This window comes from Pezoporus wallicus, unplaced genomic scaffold (genome assembly GCF_028554395.1).
Source record: "Pezoporus wallicus isolate ANWC-B61680 ecotype Strahan unplaced genomic scaffold, APGP_CSIRO_Pwel_v1 contig_5418, whole genome shotgun sequence".
Taxonomy (NCBI): domain Eukaryota; kingdom Metazoa; phylum Chordata; class Aves; order Psittaciformes; family Psittacidae; genus Pezoporus; species Pezoporus wallicus.
This window is the reverse complement of record NW_026640709.1, coordinates 2,941,331-2,960,779: the sequence shown is the minus strand read 5'-3', so window position 1 is coordinate 2,960,779 and position 19,449 is coordinate 2,941,331. Positions and strand designations below refer to the sequence as shown.

At 35.8% G+C, this 19,449-nt stretch overlaps 1 long non-coding RNA gene across 1 annotated transcript; it reads left to right on the top strand.

The window, feature by feature from the left end:
* Positions 1 to 279: 279 nt before the first annotated feature.
* LOC130604986 (uncharacterized) lies at positions 280 to 3,586 on the top strand. Its single transcript, XR_008973581.1, has 3 exons — positions 280 to 395; positions 1,224 to 1,319; positions 3,415 to 3,586. It is a non-coding gene; the product is annotated as an uncharacterized LOC130604986 (long non-coding RNA).
* Positions 3,587 to 19,449: the final 15,863 nt, after the last annotated feature.

Below are 19,449 nucleotides of genomic sequence, written 5' to 3'. Positions count from 1 at the left end.
CCGACCGCGCCCGGTCCCGCAGGGCTCCTGGTGCGGGAGCATCCGCCGCTGCTGCACGCGGGGGAGCATTCCAACTGGGCGCTGCGCAGCGTACGGGAAACTTGCTGATGTCTGATCACCCCTCCTGAATACTTACATTGTATCGGGAACCTCGCAGCTCTCGCTACACACCGTGTTTGTAGACTGCTAATGACGAAGCGCGGTTACGAGTGTGCGATGTTTCAACTGGCTGACAAACCCACTCTAGCTCCGGCTTCTAGTTGAGCGTGAGCAGCTCTAGTATTCCTGAACCCTGGGTGACACTAAAGTTCTCTCTTTGATCTAGATTAACATCTTAGAACACACCTAAAGCCAGGGAGAAGAGTGGCTTGTTTTAGTGATAACTGAAGGGAAAGGTGAGTTTCATTACACATCTCCCCTCACTTAGTGCCTCCTTCCCCTCATATATTATAATCTGAAGTGTGTTACTTATACAATCTCACAGCATCCCTATAAAATAGAGGCTTCATCTGTCCCTGTTACAGTAAAGTTTTGGCTTGGCTGAAATTTTGCCTAGTGTACATTACTCTCAATTTTAGGGGAGAAGGGCAGGCTGTGACAAATTACATCCTTCTATAAGTAACTGGGCATGACGATTTATATTGTAACTAGGTTATGAAGATATTTCCTCAGTGTCTGAACAACTCCAAGACTATCTGGATTTAATCAGAGTTTACATTACCACTTTTTGTGACCTGCTTTTCATGTCATGGTATTATCAGACTTTGAAACAAGGTGATCCATAAGATACCAGCTTATGACACAAATCTGCTATACAAAGAAGGCATTTGATACCATTAAAAATGAGCTGCGAGTATATAATCAAGTCCTTAGGTCAGGCAATGTTTCATTTCAGAAGTTTCGTAAGTGTGTTGATCTAAAAAGTCATTGGAGTCTTTCACCATAATCATTCTCCTTTTGAACAAAAATGCCCTGGTGCTTCGGAATGCATTCTAATTTCCAGTCTAAATTTACTCATGTCCTGAGTAAATGAGTAAACTCTAGTGCTAGTATTACCTGATAGTTTAAACGACTCTCACCTTCTATGAAGTCTGTTTGCCATAAGAGAATAATTTTATCCTCTCAACAATTTCATTTTACTAGCCTAACAGAGTCTCCTATGGCAGGATAACCTTTATGTTTGCATAATCATCCTAATGTCACTTTTACTGCCATTTTTGCAGATGCTACAGTTTCAGTTCAAGCTGTCCTGTGTGCGCTGTGTTTAATATATACATGGTTCTCTTACTCACCTGAGCACGTCAGCTGTGGCTATCCAGGTCAGTAAGGGTTTTTAAACATTATTTTCTTTGAGCTGTGCATGCTGACCCAAAACCAAACAAACACGTAATCAAAGGAAACGGATTATATATTGCTTTAGAGAATGTGACAATTACCAGATGATGCACACTTAAAAATGCTTGAGCTTTCCAAACCAGACCTTGTGAAGTTTGTCAGGAGCACATGGTTAGATACCAAACCATTTTTAAAAGATTGCCAGCTAAATGTGGCTAAGTTAGATGCTGACGCTAGACAGTGGCAGAAATGGCAGAAGAGCTTCTTAAGTGATCTTATGTTTAGCTTTTAAAGGGCAGAGCAATTGGCTTGGTTCAGCCAAGGTGCGAAACAGAATAATTTTTTTTGTTACTGGGCCTGGTTATTAAATACCCCTTCTGAAAAGAAGCTGTTCTGCAAGTCCAAGTAGGGGTCAGATTTTGTAATAGTACTGTAATTTCTGTCAAAGGTCCAGTTCTATTTTCAGAAGCACAAAACTACCTTGGTTACTTAGCAATGACCACGGACCATCTAGCTGCTAATACTAATGGGTTAACCATCCTCAGACTCAGCTGAAATCATTTACATTAAGAATTCTCGCTTCTTTCATGTATCTTCCTTTGATTCTGTTTTTGATATGCATTCTCTGGTTTACATTACTATCTGGACCTGAAAAGAGTCTTCTTAGCTAAGCATCCTTACACCTTTTCTAAGTATCTTCCTTAGCCTATTTTAACTTACTTTTTGCTGCTGTCTTCCCTAAGTAACACTGGGAGGTGTCCCTGCCCATGGCGGGGGGTGGGGGGTGGAACTAGATGATCTTAAGGTCCTTTCCAACCCTAACTATTCTGTGATTCTGTGATTCTAAATTAAAGAAAAAGCCATAATTTCTTGCATTAACTGCAAAGTACTGAAAAATTACATTCTTTTTGAAAGTTTTTTTTTTCCAATTCCACGTTCCTTTCCATGTTTACTTTTTTTTTAAAATTAATTTATGTAAATTTCACCAGTAGAGGAAAGATCTAATGTTGCTGCTTCTGTATACTGCTAATAGGGGAGTGCCAGTATACCATACTTGTAGGATACTTCTAATGTGTTTGAAGTTTCCATTAAGAAAATGCTACTTCTCTAACATTGCTTATTTTAGTTCTCTGGAGCCAGTTTTGCTACACTGGGATGAACAAGGGGTTTTGGCAGAAGAGCTATATCAATCTTATTACTGAAGCTGAAAAAAGAAGATGTCACACTTTTAAAATAATTATTTCGATAAATTCAAACCTCAAGAAAATTTTAGCTGCAGTTCCAATATAGAAAAGTGTATACTTGAGGGATTTTTAGTATTTTAAATATTTTGGCAAGGCCTAGTTATGTATTTTCAAGGAAAAAAAAATGATCATAGGAAAAGAATCAGCATCAAGAATATGTAATTACTTTAGAACAATGTTTTTGCTACCATTACTATGACACACAGCATGATGTTATAGGATGCTTTTATGGACAAAAGATGGAGTATTTTCAGTCCTTAGAGACATCATAGCTGTAAATGAATAAAGTAAATTGTCATAAATAAAACTTATGCTTATCAAGCACTTACATATACTGCACAACTTTCTGTACCTGCTGTGTCAAGCTGTATGAAATACAGAGTGAGGAATGAACAGTAGGATATCTAAGGTAGCACCAGAGAGCTATGCTTACACTTTTTGCAGGGCACATTTTGTACAGTTACTTTCATGGTTCCTTTGGAAATGAGTTCTTTGTGTGCTGCTCGACAGGTTTGAATAGTCAAATCTTCCAGATGGGTAAAAGAGTCTGACAAGATAAAGTAATTATGGTGTAATAGGATTTTGTCAGATCATGATATGTAATCTGAATCGTGTTTTTCTTCATAACTGAAGGAATATAGATCCAAATATATGCAGATCTAATGCAGAGAAATGTAAACATATGTACATATAAAAATAACCTACTACTTCCTCTTGTGTTCTCATATTCTCAAACACATATTGATATTAAACACATCTGAATTTTTAAAGAATTTCATTGATTGAGTCTGAATATAGAGAAGCTCAGTAATTCTTTGAATTGTTTCCTTTGCAGTTATCTGTAACTCCAAATTATATATTTTGTGTCATTTTCACAAATGTAACACTAGTTGCCCTGGAAATTTGTGGTGGAAAGTAGGAATTTTGATAGTGATTTTGGATGCAACACAGAAGCCTAATGTATAAAAATGGAAATCTTTAATGTGCAGCAAAACAAAGTACTTGTGCAAAGGCAAAGAAAATTGTAAGGATGGGATGAATGCGTTCACTAAAAAAAACATAGTTCTACTGTTCCGAGCTGATTAAGATGTTTGACTATTTTCTAATTGTATTTTCTATTTTTTCCCTGTAGCTTCTATTTTTTCTGATATTTTATTTGCACTAAAGTTTTTCTTCCAGCTGTTGTATAAGTAGCACTATGCCAATTGGTGGCGTTATTTTACCAGCCTGGCTTCTTTTTTATTCCTCCTTAGGTAGAATTTAAGTTCAATAAAGTGTACTGACATTTATGGATGTTTTCTGAGATCTGCCCAGTAAGTGCCTGGGATGGGTTGTAGATAGGATATTTGAGGGGGTGGTAGTTACTTCAAGATTATTAAGTATCTTTAGCCTGCAGGTATGAGACAGGATGGCTCAGGCAGTTGGTAATGGGATAAAGCTTTTCTCCCCTGAATTGCCAGCTCTGGGCCAGATTAGTAGGAACAGAGTATTTCCACCATCTGGTGTCTGGTCAGTGACCCGTATGAGAGGAACTGGTAGCCATCCCTGCTACTGGTGATCAGCTTTACAATTAAAAAAATTCCCAAAACCCACTCTGAGAATGATTTAATCACTAACCTGCCACAAATGAACATGAGGACTAACAATCCCGCTAGAAACCTAATTGTCAGGCCTCAGCACCCTGAAGGGAGCATAGCAAAATTTGTCAGTGTGGGCTGTCAGGAGATGATGTTTTTTTTAGAAAGCAAACAACTGATAATTTTTTGCTGAAAATGACAGCAGCTTGTAAGAAAAGTGGCTTGATTTTTCAGTGATGCAGAAAAGCAGGTATCAACATCCTCCAGAATCCTACCACTCCTCAAAATGAAAATGTCCATTATTAATAAAAAAATGATTGGTGTAGGATGACAATATTTGATTAGAACATAGTTCAGCTGAAATATATGCTCTATTCAAATATATAAAGTTTTGCCTTATTGCAATCTGAGACAGGCTAACTCAAGCTGACTGAATGAATAGTAAGTTATGAATCAGTATGACAAGTTGGGATTCTTTGTAACATACTGCTCCTGAATACTGCATCCATTTCTACTGTAGAAATAAAGTCAGGTGTAATTACAGAATCTGTGAATTGGGCTAGTGTCTGAATTTCTGCAATCCTGTGAAACAGTTTGCTATCTGACTGAAAAAGGCAATTAGCCACTTAAGAAAGAAAAACACCATACTGTAATATTCAAGAAAGGTGAATAAAAATTTGTAACTAGAATCTTTTATAATCGATAAATTAATACCAACCACTTCACAGCTTCATTTAATGTTCCTTAAGCAAAAATATGCTTTTAGGATGATAATTTTGAGAGAAACTAAACATCTAGGCCTTAATAAAGACCTTTAAGAAAATGTATGAAGAATCTAGGGTATGATTTTTGGGGTTGCTAACACTATCTGGTTTTGTTTGAAGTCAGACATCTGAATGATAATTATCATAGTTTCAGACCCACAACTACTAACATGATGAGATAGTAAAACTGTATGCATTCATCTTCGCATCAAAATTATGCTGTTAAATGTCGTGCCCGGTAAAAATGAATTAAAAATTAGTTTTAACCGTTATTTTTTTTCTGCCTTCCCGCCGCTGACCAGAAGGTGGTGCCCACACACTGGATTATGGTCAATTTTGAGTGGGCTGTCGTTAGGCTGAGCAGTGCAGTTGAATCAAACGTGGTAATACTGTTGTGGTGGTGGATGTCTTCAGATGGAATAGAAGAAACTTAAATTTCGAAAATAAACATTATGTTCATTTGTTCTCTCTTGTCTGAGCTTTGTGTTTGAATCCTTTGTCTGGTTTATGCATCTACATACTGAACACTTTCCTCTTCATTTTACTTTCTTTCACAAGTAACTGATTTTTCTTCCTACTCCCCTTTTTCATTTTGTCCTTTTTTTTAAATGTCTTGAACTTCTGTCAGACATCCTTACTGAGATGCCCAGATGCTGTTTATTTCTAAACATTATCAAAAAAAGAAGAAGAGAGAGGTGTCATCTGCTGAAGTAACTCCAAATAAAAGCTGGTATCTATTTTTCAAACCTTATTTACTCTCTTTGCATAGCTGTGCTGAAATTGATATTCTTTTGCAATTGTGAGTGACTGTTTCATAAAATACCCAACAAAACCAAACCTTTATGTTTACTGTTGTATATCTGTGGTTATGTTGTGGTTGTTTTATCTTCTGGCGACTTCTTGCTTCATGAGCTAAGGATCAATCAGACATCATAACCCTTGTATAATTTTTCTCATCCACAATATTGGAGACACAGAAGCTGTAGATCTTCTTGGGGATAAATGCAGTGAGCTAATTCTCACTATTAATAGTTTATAAGGACAGTAGGCTTTTCAAAAAAGCTTGGCAAGCTTTATGAAATGTTGTAACTTGGTGGCATAAGATAAAGATTGGAATTTTCTGTGTGTATGTCAAGAATCTTCAGATTTCAATAATAGGCTGTGGTGGGTGTGATCTCCCCTGCGGTTTGTATACCAGGCCTTCAGTTTCATAGCAGCTACAGAATACATGATGACTATATGTTCTGGGATACAAAGAGGTTGTTAAGGAATTTCACCTCAAATATGTGCTTGTGTTAGGTCTTTAATCTCAGAAATATACAGATTTTAATTTTTTTTTGTTTCACTCTGCAGATCCAGTTGCTGAAGAGCAAACAAATAAAGCAATTTAACATTGCCTGCAATTGCAGCTAATTTATTTAACAATTCTTCTTTAAAAACCTTTACTGAATGTAATATAGTTTTTGTGCTGCCTTCTATATCTTCATTCTCTTAAATTTAATTTATTTATTTCTGCCTTTAATCCTTCCATGTCCTTAAATCTTTTGGTTCAGCCTAATCCTTCAAATCCTATAATTACTCTAACAAAGCATTTTAACCTTGTGGCCTTCCTGGACTCTTGCCTATTGCTTATGACGTGTAGGTCTCGCTTGACTAATGATGTTTACTGCTGCGTTTTCTTTCCTAGGATACTCATGGAAAATTTCATGCCACATGGCTCCTGTTTATAGCAGGGCTCAGTGTCACAGTATTACTATGGCCATTGTAAAACTTGTGGTGGCTGTTTTCTATTATTAGAACAAGTGCTTCTTTTATTTAGAAGTTAATGGCTGGCCTTGATGTAATCCCAAATAATAGAAACCCAAAGCCTAGATGTTGATTTCAAGTAACTATTCCGAGGTTGTTTTGTCTGTTCAGCAAGTACTTTTTTTACATATTGTGTAAGGTGTATAACCAGTTTAAATCAGGTATATAAGATGACAGCTTTTTGGGTTGCCTGAATATTTTTCTGAACACTTCATAAACATATTGTATTAGTTTCCCTCAGGAAATTCTGAACATTAGGGTGAGGACACTGTTTTATAGTACTTAGAAGTTTTCATGTCAGGTTTATTTGTAAAGAAGTAGTCAGAATTATTTAATTATTTTTATTTCATTTTATTTTAAATTTAATTTTTTGAAAGAGTAGGCCAGGGTCTGACTAAAATTAATCAGTGGTTTTGTTAATAGGAGTGATATTTAAAAGTATGATGAGGAACAATTTTATATAATGCTATTAAGGAGAAAAAGGTAGTAAGTGTATGGCAGGTATTTTAGAAAATGGTTATAAATCTTAATGACATATGGTACTAAAAGAAAATTACTTGTTTGCAATGGTGAAATATCACAATTTCATTATTCCAACTAAAAATAAAAATCCTATTTTCAACATTAAGTATTTATGTTAGGGAAAAACTCTAAACTTCTTGTGTAGTGAGAAAGATACTTCTTTGGGGGTGATGGTAAATAGAAATCTGCATCTGTATTGTGTGTTCAGCTGTTCAGAAGCTGTGATGGAGGGCAAATACACATGGTTATACAGAGATGTACATATAGTTTGAATCGTATAAACTCTAGAAGACTTGAGCAGAAGACTGTGCCTGTTACTGGGTTTATGATCTGTGAGCAAAATTCTCTAACAAATGTTTGAACCGTTGCTCTGGTCCTCAACTCTGTGCTTTTATGTACAGTTTATATATCATATATCTACCAGATGTACATTGAGTGATTTTCTTCTACTGTGCATGCATTTCTTTGCCTAAACAAACCATGGAAGCATTTATAAAAATAATCTGGGATGACTTTTAGGCATCAGAGCCTTGCACATCTGGACCTAACACAGATTTATGGCCTTACCTTTTCCAACATGTCTTTGAGAGAGGTTCTGCCTAAGAAAATATGAGTTTGTATAAGGCACACTAAGCCCAGATGGAAACAACAGAATGCCTGAAACTTTTTTCTCAATACTGTTTCTTGCGAGATAAATTTTTCTTGGCTTGAGTAACTGAGCCTAAGCTACTGAAAATGAAAAGTTTGTAAATCAGATGTTCTATTTTTTTCTTTTTTCTGTTTCCATTTTTTTTTTTTTAAATATATTTAGGGTGACTGAAGAGTCTCCTAAACTAACTTTGCCATCCCATCTTTAAGAGGACGTAATTGTAGGTACCGGAAGGGGGAACAAACATGAGAAGACATAGGATGTGAGAGGAAATGCTTTTCCAGAGAAGATATATTAAAAAGCCCTGGACTGTACAATTTGTGGAGGAGATGTCATGAGCTTGCATTTCCTCCCAGCAAAGTCAATGGCAGCAGGGTTGTCTCATGAAAAAGCTTACTAATTAATGAAGAGCATTGAGAAAGGCACAGTACCCAGCATACATTTCTTGTATTCCTAAATACAGTGAGTAGATTAAAGAAACTGAAGCAGCAATTAAAATACAGATGCTGTGGCATAATATGTAGGTAGAAATACTCAGGTTTTAGACCAAGCTAAACCAGCTGGAAAAGTGAGACCTTTTGGGACACATACAATTTCTGTGTGTTTGAACCAAGCAAAGAAATGTCTGTATCAGCACAGTTTAACTAAGCAGTTGAGTTCACCTCTGCAGGATGTTAGTTAGACAAGCAGCACAATATGATGATAAAAAAATAAATGAAAACAGGATTTCAGTTAGACTAACATTAAAATGTTTCAAATACTGATAATTTAAGGGATAAGATTGTAATTGGTAGGAACATGAAAAAAATGGCACCATTGTAATACTGCTGCCAGACCCATTATTTTAATGTTTCCTTTAGCATTTGTCACTGCTGATAAAAATATCCTAGATTTACTGAAAATAACCTAGAGACTGCATTGCTTGACTGTTAAAGAGAACTCATGGTGACTGCAGTATCTTTGAGCTTGCCATTGCTTGCATGAAATTATTACAACTGTGAAGACAAGCTGTAAGTGAATGAAACCAATTTAAGGAGCGGCCGTACTTGTTCCTTGTTCACAATGAGCAGTAGTGAATCCCTGCAGCCTTTTTAATAGTAATCACAATAGGCATTATGCACAAGGAACAGCAGAAGTCCACCATTATTAGGTGGACAAAGCATCATTCTGCTTGCTTTGTTTTAGACCTGCTTCTTGCTGTTTATCAGGAATAACTCATCAAGTGAGCAACAAGTTCTGGGATATTTTCCTCTTTCCACTAAACGTTAGCCACCTTACCATGCAAAATCGTGTCTATTCTACAGCTTAATCTTGTACAGATCCTAGCCCTGTCTTCCTAGCTTTTTCTTGTTGGTTAGTTACCATCTTATCTTTGTTGAAGCTTGTCAAGACAAAAAAAATGATAATCCTTCAGGGAGCTTTGATTTAACTAGTTTTTAAACTTTTACTTGGTTTCTGCAAGTGTTGGTTATGACATGATAAACATTTTGCCACTTTTCTAAATGGTATGGAAATAGTAAGTTTTATTTTTATCCTTTTAAATCTGGCTCCATTTTTATCCTTTCTGTGTCTGTTTATCTGTATTTTGCAATATTTCCTTTTTTGGCTACAGTTTTTAAAATTTGAGTTTAAAAAGATTGTATAGACAACTTGCAGGCGGAGCTTTTTTTTTCTCTAAGTAAGGGAAATAAGCCTTTAAGCAATCTGATTTAATATTTTATCATTGTAGGCTATATATATATACTGTTTTTTGCATGCTTCACTTCTGAGAGATAGGTTTGGAAGATCCATAAATAAAATTAATCTGCCCCTGCCATCCCTCTCTGTTCCTATCTGCCATCCAGATTGTTGCCTCAAAAAGGGGAGGGAGAGCTGTGAAGGGTGAAGGGCCTGTGTGGGAGCCTCGATGTTGTCTGCATCTTTTAGAATCCATCTATTTCAGTCTGTTGCTATGGGATTCTTTGCACCTCTCTGCACTTAATACGAAGAGTTGCCTCCTCACTATTCACGTTTTAACAGCATGTCTTATGGTGTATTTAATGTCAATGACATGACACTGTCACATTACCGGATTTCAGACAATTCCCCCGTTTTTATTTTTAATTATATTTTCAATACTGTCATTCTTAGAGTTTTTTTTTTAAACATAAATTCTGTGGCTATTGATTGAGAAGAAGCTTTGTGGAGACTTTTAGAACTATTTCTGTTATTATTTATTTTAAAACATAAGGAGTCAAAGCAGATAGTTTCTTCCAATCTTTGTTAAAGATATAGGGTTTGTTTCCATACAGGGTTATCTAGTCGATGCCCTGGGCTTCATAGGAGACAACTTGTTGTAACTTAAATAAAGCAACTATTCTCAAAATCAGATTCAAATAGATTACATACGCTCCTTTTAAGATGCAGTGGAATTAAAATGTAAAACACAACCTAAAATACTGTGGTGGACACAGTCACCATCCAACAGTGAGTAAAAAGAGTATCCAGCTTTTAGGCTACAAATGTGTACCCAGGCCTGCAAGAAAGAACAAGGTGCAGAAATGTAATTTTAACTGCAGTACTGTAGAACCATATCCTAAATAATCTCATCTCTAACAATATAATTCTCTGTTCTCTTGCTCCTTGTTTCTCTCTTCCTTCAACATATAGAAAGTTTAATTTTGGGCCCAAATGATCTCAGACATGTCAAGAAGAAGCCAGGTATTTCTTGTTTTGATTGTACTTCTAAGCCTGTTATTCTGCATCACTCCACATGGTGTCTTCATGGACTGTAAATCTCTACAACTAATTCAGAAGCCAGTTCCTTCTGAATCCAGACTTTCAATCTTCTTTCCTTTTCTCCTGTGCACATACATATTAACACACAGCTTGTGTTTACTTGCTTGTGCACTTTACAAGATTTGAAGATATTTACTTTGAAGGCTAGATTTTTTTTTCTGTGGGAAATAAATGAATTCTAGTAAATGAATAATTTTAAATTGCTTTAGAGAGTTAAGGCTAAATCTCCTTAACTCCTATTAGGAGAAGCTGATTTTATTTTGAAGGCTTTGAAAGGATTCGTCTTTACTTTCCAAATACATACATGAAGAAGCAATGTTGTTCAAGATGCTACTGTAGGGAAGCTTCCCAAGTAAGTTGGTGGAAAGCAGTGGGTGAAGAATTCCCCTAGAAGAAAGGTCAGAGGAATGGAGTTTATGAAGCCTGGAGCGGAGAAGACTTTGGGGAAACCAGTCAAGTCACAGTATTCCAGTACCTGAAAGGGTAGCTGTGGTGGAAAACATTCTCTTCTCAGGCATGCACAGTGATGGAACAAGAAGCAACAAGCAAAAGTTGCTTCAGGGGTAATTCCCTCTGCATATAGAAAAGATTTTCTTCATCATGAAAACAATTAAACCCTGGAATAGGTTGTTCAGAGAAGTAGTGAAATGTCCCTCACAGGAATTACTCAAGACTTGCCTTGGCAGAGCCCTGAATAACATAATCTAAATCCCTGCTTTCAGGAGAAGTTTAGACTGGATCATCTCATGAGCTACCTCTCAACCTGGACTCTGCTGTGATTGCATGATTCTTCTTGTCATCTATCTTGTAAAGTCAAAGGTCTGAAATAATCTGTCTTTAAGGAGAGAAATGCTGCTTTTAGTGTGCTGGTGAATTACTGTGATAAGGGCTTAAAAAATTGTGGTATATGATATATAGAAAGACAGGTTGACATATAGAAAGACATAAGACATACAAAAAGAATATAATATCCAGTCAGGCAAAGTCCTTCACAGGCTCCTTCTCCCATTTTGTGATGCATCAGTTGCAGTGAATGTCTTAGTGAGACTGGTAGGAAATAAGCTTCTCAGATACTTCCCAGACTTTAGAAAGCCAGAGTAGCCACTGTTTTAATTGGTATTGGAGAAAGGTGTCAGTCCCTGTTTACATCAGTGTTTCTGTTTTTTCTATTAAGCATTCATTGACATTTAAAATGCAAATAAAAAGATTAAAGAGCAAAACATAGAATCTCCCCCAACTGAATTCCTGCTTTTGTGATAGTTTTACCACCCTGTGAGTCTCATAATTCCCACATGGAATCTTGCCACAGCTCCAGCAGGAAGGGAGGATGTGGTAGTGTCTAACAGAAGGGGCAGAGCTGTGTGTCAAAGATTGTAAATATTCTTATTAAGCTTGTGGATAGTTTTATATAATAACATATACATAACTTACATGTAAGACAGCAGCTTTTAAGGAGGGAGAGAGTTCTTTCTTCAGGCCTTTGTTGGGATGCAAAACTAGGTCCTGCTGCTTATGATGAAAATGTTCCAGTTTTTTTAGAAACAAAAATTCTGTTAAATGAGTAAGTAAATAAAGTGAGTGATGAGTAAGGGTTTAATTACTGTAGTAGTCAATTTACATTTTAGTAAATTGCAAATGTGGTCAGGTTTTATTAAAATTTTCACAGAAGACAAATTCTTGTGAATCATAGTGTTGTTACAGTCCTTGATAAAAAACAATAATTCTCATTCAGTGAGAATGAAGCAGTCCAGCACCACATATATTCCACATTATTCAAATTCTGCCTATCACAGAAGGTGATTAATTTCACCATCCAACTTTTATTGCATCTATCAGTAATATTTCAGAAGTGTACAGATATTACTCATTTTACCACAACTCTGCAAAAGGAGACATTATTAACCTTACTCAGCAAAGGGGAAACAAAGATTTAAAGGTCTGTGTTCTCACTATCTACTGTACTCTCAATTCAAGATAACAGTGATTTAAACCAATCATTTTTCAGGGCTGCTAGACCCTGAATTTTGCCACCAAAGGGAAGCTTATAGTGTCTATTTTTGTATTATGAATTGCACAGCAGGCTGGGGAACTTGTTTTAAGAAGTTGGAACACTGTTCAGAAAAATCGGGTAAAAATAAATGTAAATTTCGAGTATCTAGCTTGGGACATTTATGGTATGATTTCTTCACTGAACATGGCATTAAATTTTTTATATATTTAGATTTGCAATATATTTTAGGTACCTTTGTAACTGATCAGTATTTTTGCACAGCAGGCTAAACAATGGATTTCTCATCTAGAAGCATGATCTACTTTCAGTCTGTGAAACATTTAGTTTACGTGATTTGTCAGCATTGCACAGTAATCCATAATGTGTGATAATGGATCAGAGGATCTGTGGAAAAAAAGGCTATATAATTTAAGTCTGTATCATAACACAGTCAGAAATAATGATAACTTAAGCAGCTCCTAACTTGAAAGTGATTTATTCTACACTCATATATTATTTTCTGAACATATTTTTGTGTGGATAATTTCTTAGCTTAAAAAAATGGGAACTCAAAGGCCCCCATAATGTCCCTCACTGTGCATCATTACAGTCAAGCACATCAGTGCTCTTACAGAGAGATACAGTAGAACAGAAGCTCTTCTTGGCTTGCCATGTGTTCTATACGTGTATCAAGATGAAGTATATCTGCCAGATAGTAACAGTAAATCCAAACAATTGTGGGATATAATAAGTTGTTATTTTTAACAATTCCTTTATCTATGCATTCACATTTGCACTTTATCTATGCACTCCAATTTTTATCTTTACTGATTGACTCTTATATATACTAATCCCGTTTTTATCTTTACTAACCCAATCAGCCAATTTCTTTACTTACACAAGCATTTCTACATTTATGACTTTTACAAAACTATATATCGCTATTTATATTTTCTCTGTAATGATGTATCTGGTTGACTGTGAATGCCATTTTTATAGAATGCCAGAGTAAATCCATGACTAAAAGGAAAATGGAATTTCTTATTCTCAGGGTCATGACCAACAGTGTTAGAAACATGAGACTAATCATTGCATTTACACTACCTTTGTCCCCCATTAGTTTAGCTTTCTGCTAGCTTTAGGTAACCAGAACATCCTGGGGAAGATCTCTCTTTTGTTGATAGGAGGAATAAGCATTCCTAATGGTTATTAGGGAGGAAAGATTGTTTAAATAATATAAAACATCACAAGGCAACAGTCTCTTAGGTCTGCTGCTTTCTCCTTTTCTTTTTAATTCATAGGTCAGAAAACTCTCAGAATTTATGAAATGCCTGTGGTCAGTTTGGCATTTCCTTATAATTTGTGTTTTATAGATTACCTCTCCAACCCATACGACAGGTACTTATTTGCATGAAAATAGACACTTGTGTTGTGGGCAGTCATTTGGGACTTAAAAAAATATAAAATGCATTGATTTATAATGCTGTGCAAGTAAACTCATCTTTTCTTCTCAATAGTTTATTATATAGCTTAAACCAAAAGTGTTTGAAGTGGACCTAACCTCATAACACTCTGGAAAAATTGAAGAATCATCATGGAGCTTTTCACACAGTGGTCAGAGAAGAAATATTTAAATAGTCTTCCTGTGTACTTAGGTCCATGCTTTTTCTTCCCCATGTCCCAACACATATATATACATTCTCATGAAACAGTATGGTTTACAGAATAGAGGGATTAAGTTTTATAATAAATACTTTTCTATTTTTGATGTTTTAAAATGGTTTTAGTTTACAAAGAAGATACTGTGGTTTTGGTCTGTACAGCCTCTCAGCACAACCTGACATCTTACATGGTTAGCTTCTTGGAATAAAGCTTTAATTGCTGTTTTGCTTCTATAAATACGTACTAAGATTGAAGTACCACCAACCAATTGATGTATTTGAATGCTTAGTTACAAATGAATCAATTTGAGGAGGATTTTATGTATGAAATGCATCCAATCAACTTTATGAGAGAAGAATTTAACATTTAATGTAAAGATTTCTAGCTTTTCCCTTTCTTCCATCTGTCTTACTTCTCTATTGTTTCTTTTGTGCTGACTTGTTCTAACTTTTCTTTTAAATTAACAGCTGTTCCCAGGTGGGTTATTCAGATGTCTGGCCAAGCGACTGCACTTTGACTCCTCCCCTTGTAACTTGGTATGTAAAGCAGAATACATATCTATGATACAATAAAATGTACATGACATTTTAAAATTGGTTTAAATTCTGTAGCTTTTCTCATCCTTAAGTCTGCAAAATCCTTAAGGAATTTTTCTGTGTGAAACAGAAATTAAAGCATTTTTTGATGACATTTGCTTTGGAAATGAAGTAATAAACACTGTTGTTAAACTTGTCTGTTTTAGCACATCAATTCATATGGGATTTTTTGATTTTTTTTTATTTTTATTCCATGTGGCTGAAATAGTTTTTTTTTTAATAACGATGAAAGTTAATTATAGATTTGTTTTGTCTATGAAGTAGCTGGCTATTTTCAGTGATGGTTTGCAGTTCAGATAAATTCTAGTGACTTGATGCAGAAATTTTGAATGCCTCTTTTAAGGCTAAAATTGTAGTAAGCCTCCTGAAATAGTCTTTGATATAAGTGATTTTTCCAGCAGTGACAGGTCAAAGTGACAAAAGGGGACTTTCTTCAGAGTAGTTAACGAGTCTTTGCCATTCTGCTCTCATTTACACTCTGCCTGAAATTCTAGGGATCTTACCTGTTCAGCTACTGCTTTTTCTGTAAGAAAGCCCCCATGGCTATAATCAGCATGGGTTTTATAAATCCCTTTCATAATGAGGTGTGTTGTGAAGTAGCAAAAATTTCTTTTATGAACTTAATGAACTTCTCTGCCAAACCCATAGAGAAAAGGCAGCAAACACAGGGAAAGAGCGAACACTTCTGACCCCATTCAATTTGTTAGTCAATATTCTGCACAGGTTTTATGGGGATCGTTGTATTTCTACTCATTAAATAAATCTTAGTGAAAATTGAAAGCTGTGATAAGTGTCCAGACTTCCTGCCATAGTTTCCATTTCCCTAATTTGTACCTGCATGTAGGTCCATATACAGTGAGGAATAAAAGTACTATTTCACAGCTCCTGGGTACATTGTATTTTAGTTTTTACAAAAGCAAGGACAGTTTTCCTTCCCTGTGTGTTTTCTTCTTGTTTGAAACATAGCAAAAAAAGAGCATCTTTAAGAGGGCTTGCACACAGATCTAGGTTAGATTTTTCATTCATACTAAATGGCTTTCATGATGGGCCTGATATGGTTGTTCAGTTAAATCTTCATTTATGTGGAAATATTGGTCAATACAGAAACCACTGGTAAAATTGCTGTGAACGCTTCTGTCTGCATATTTTGTAGAGTGTTTTGATAATTGATTTAGATGTGAAAGGATGCTGTTTTTAAAAATCCTTGTTGCTCTGCCCCTTTCATGACCTTCAAAGAAAGTCAAAAGCTGTCCTCTTCCATGCTGGTGTTCTCTACCACAAAACGCAAATATTTTTTCCTGGAATGTTTCCTTCTAAGTAGCTGAGAGGGCTAGCCTTCTTTCTAATAGCTTAATTTACAGAGAATACTTACAGGAAGGAGCATGTCTTCTTTCCATTTGATTTTTATTTCTGGAGCAAAGATTTTAGCCCCTTTATCTACTTCACTGCATTTTCAGGCAAGTAGAATGGTTCATTGAATGGTTCATTCTTTCTCCAAGACCCCTTAACCTCATTTTTTTCAAGTGAAGTCAGCTTGTGTTTCAGCACTGAGGCTGAAGAATAAATTAAATCCTTTATGGTGTATGTAATACATACACCTTTTAAAATATGTATTGCAATTCGTGTTTTTGTGTTGTATGCATCATTTTCCAACTGATTTGATAACTTACTGAAATATATGGTAGTTTTTAAAGGGAAGAGAAAATAAAAACATTTTTATTAAACTGAGAAAAGATGTATTCTTGAAATAGACATTATAATATCTGCCACAGTGTATTTTGAGCAGAATTGTACTTTACAATTAATTTTTGGAGTAATTTTCCAGCACAAATTGCTACTGTCCTTAAAATTATCAATAGAACTGTCACATACATTAGTACAGGAAACTTACAAAAATTATGTTTTTATGTTTTAATATAGAAGCCTTTCATAAAACCCCTCTATATTTATTATGTGTATAAGGAGAAACTCACGAGAAAAAGAGTTCTTAACATTTTCCTAAATGCTACATGTAATTTTTATAACTCTGGAAAATGTTCTATATTAGAAATTCCCGAGGGACAAGGATTGCATTGGTCTTACTTTAGTTTTATAACACCTGCCCTGTGAAGAGTTACGAAGTAAACCAGATGTTGTCCTCTAGTTTATCAGTATGAAACAGTATTCTAAGAAATTGCGTATCTTTTCACATTCTTGCAGGGACCATGATTTTCAAATTTGTATTCAAAGAATACATATGTCATTTTGACATTCATTTACTGAAACTTTTCAGATAGTACCAAAACATCTTTTGTGAGCACACTGTGCTCATTTTGTACGGAGTGATGAGTCATTTTAGCCTACTGCAATTGTAAACAAGAAGAAATTGTTCTAAGATCACACATGCCTTTCTGCTGCTGTTCATTTTAACGTTTAGGACAGGGTAGAGCAGCCACAGAATTTTCACTGACAAATCTTTTTAATTGCTGGAATTATATCTTATTTTATATGGTTTTAATCCAAAATTTACACCTGTAAGTTAAACCGAGTTTTATAACAATATTATCCAAATATTATGTTCCAAATATTTTGTTCATCTTGTGTTTAAAGAAATAAAGATTGACCTTAGGAAGGAAAGTATATCTGAATCTGCACTAGCTGATTTAAGTAATAATTAGAACAGCTATGTTTCTATGCTGGGAATATCTCGATAATTTGCCTTTGATGTTTTCATTTGGTAACAAAATAAAAAGAAATTAAAGGCAAGATTTAGTAAAGTTTGACCCCATAACACTTAGATCTTTAGGCACTTTACACCTGGATTAGACTTCAGAACACAGTTTTTGTTATTACACTCATTCAACAGTGGGCTTGAAGTGAAAGATTTGTAAAGGTCAACTGCTAAGAAGGAATCTAGGCCGATAGCTGAACTGAGGTGAGAGGAAATCTCAAATACCATTCTTCAGACTATTTCCTTCAGTGTACAGGAATACCTTGACTTACATGGGATCTTCAGTACTAAGTTACCTCCTGGAGGTAGTCACTGATGTAGTAGTCACTTTTTTTTCCTCATAGCACAGGTTAGGCTTATTCTTCTGTGAGTAGAGAATGGCAGCTGGAGCATATTCTGAATTTAATTCTCAGCTTTTCTAGAAGGTACTCACACCCACATCCAAGAGAATTTCCTCATCAGAACCCTAGAGATTTATGCCCGGGCACTTGCTACTTCTCTTGATGAAGCTGTGCAAAAAATTACCTGAGGTTAGTCATGGCCACTCAGCTGAGGGTATAACAGTATGACAATTGTACTTATTGCAGTTTATTCCTCTTTTGACACCCAGCATTAGTCACACAATTCATTGCCACTTCAAAGGTACACAAATGTCACCATTTTCCTTATGAAAATTCAGAACAAAATTATGAGGCAGAGTTCCTCCAGAAATTTAAGGTAACAGCAATCTTTGCTTATGCTTGACTGGATTCAGTGCCTTAGGTTGTAAGGTCTTCTGTGGTGCAGATACCATTTTGGCAGAAGAGGCAGAGCAATAATAGGCTAGAGGCATATGGAGTCTGAAGGCATATTTTTCTTACTTCCCACTAAATAATCTCCCCAAAATACATCATGATTCCAATTGATGTTTTCTTTCTCAGAAAATTTTATTCTGAGAATTATTAGAGAAGCATTGTCCAAGAAAAAGTCCTGCTGCAAAGTTAGTGCTTTCTGTCAGGAGCCAAAGCTGTTGTGACCATTCAGTCTCTGCTCAGATGCAGTGTGATGGAGGGGACAGTCTGCTTTAGGTGATCTGTGGGTGTTTCTTCCTAGAGCTTCCCCCTGGAAATTTCACAGATGCAGATATAATACTGTTCCTTGGCTTCAGGGAAGGCTGGATTTTCACTGCTGATAGTAAGAACAAATTTTGGGCTTGTGAGTGTGGCTGTGGTTACTTAGTGCGTAAGGTCAAGAGCTGTAGTGAGAATAACAATACAATATTAGCCAATGTTAGCCAAGCCTTTGATAAATCTGAGGTGGTCTTCACGCTTTAGTTAAATGAGGTGCACAATTTAGTAATTCTCCGCTTTAAGTCAATGTCCTGGGTTCAGCAGTAGCAGTCATGTTTTTTCCTTTGTGTGACAAGACCCAAACCTGAATCTGCTTAACTCTTGAAATCAGTAGTGGGCAAAACACACTCTGTATGCGTGTTAGCATGGTGATTCCCATCACCATCAGCAAACAAGTCTCAAGAGCATTAAAAGGCCATTTAAAAAATTCAAAACTCTCAAATGTAAATGGTCTGGGGGGACAACTAGGAGGGTAAAAGGATGTCTCCTTCACAGGTTGAGCACCTGAGAAGGAGAAAAAAAGATGTGTAATTGCTAAGCACCTCCATCATATACCTCCCAAAGTATAAAGGTGGTGACCACACTGGGAACATAAGCCAGATCAGTTTCATGATCAATGATTCTATTGTATTACAAGTCATTACCATAAAGTACAATGGGATAAAAACCTTAGCCCAAGCCCCACACTTGAAAAACACTAATACAGC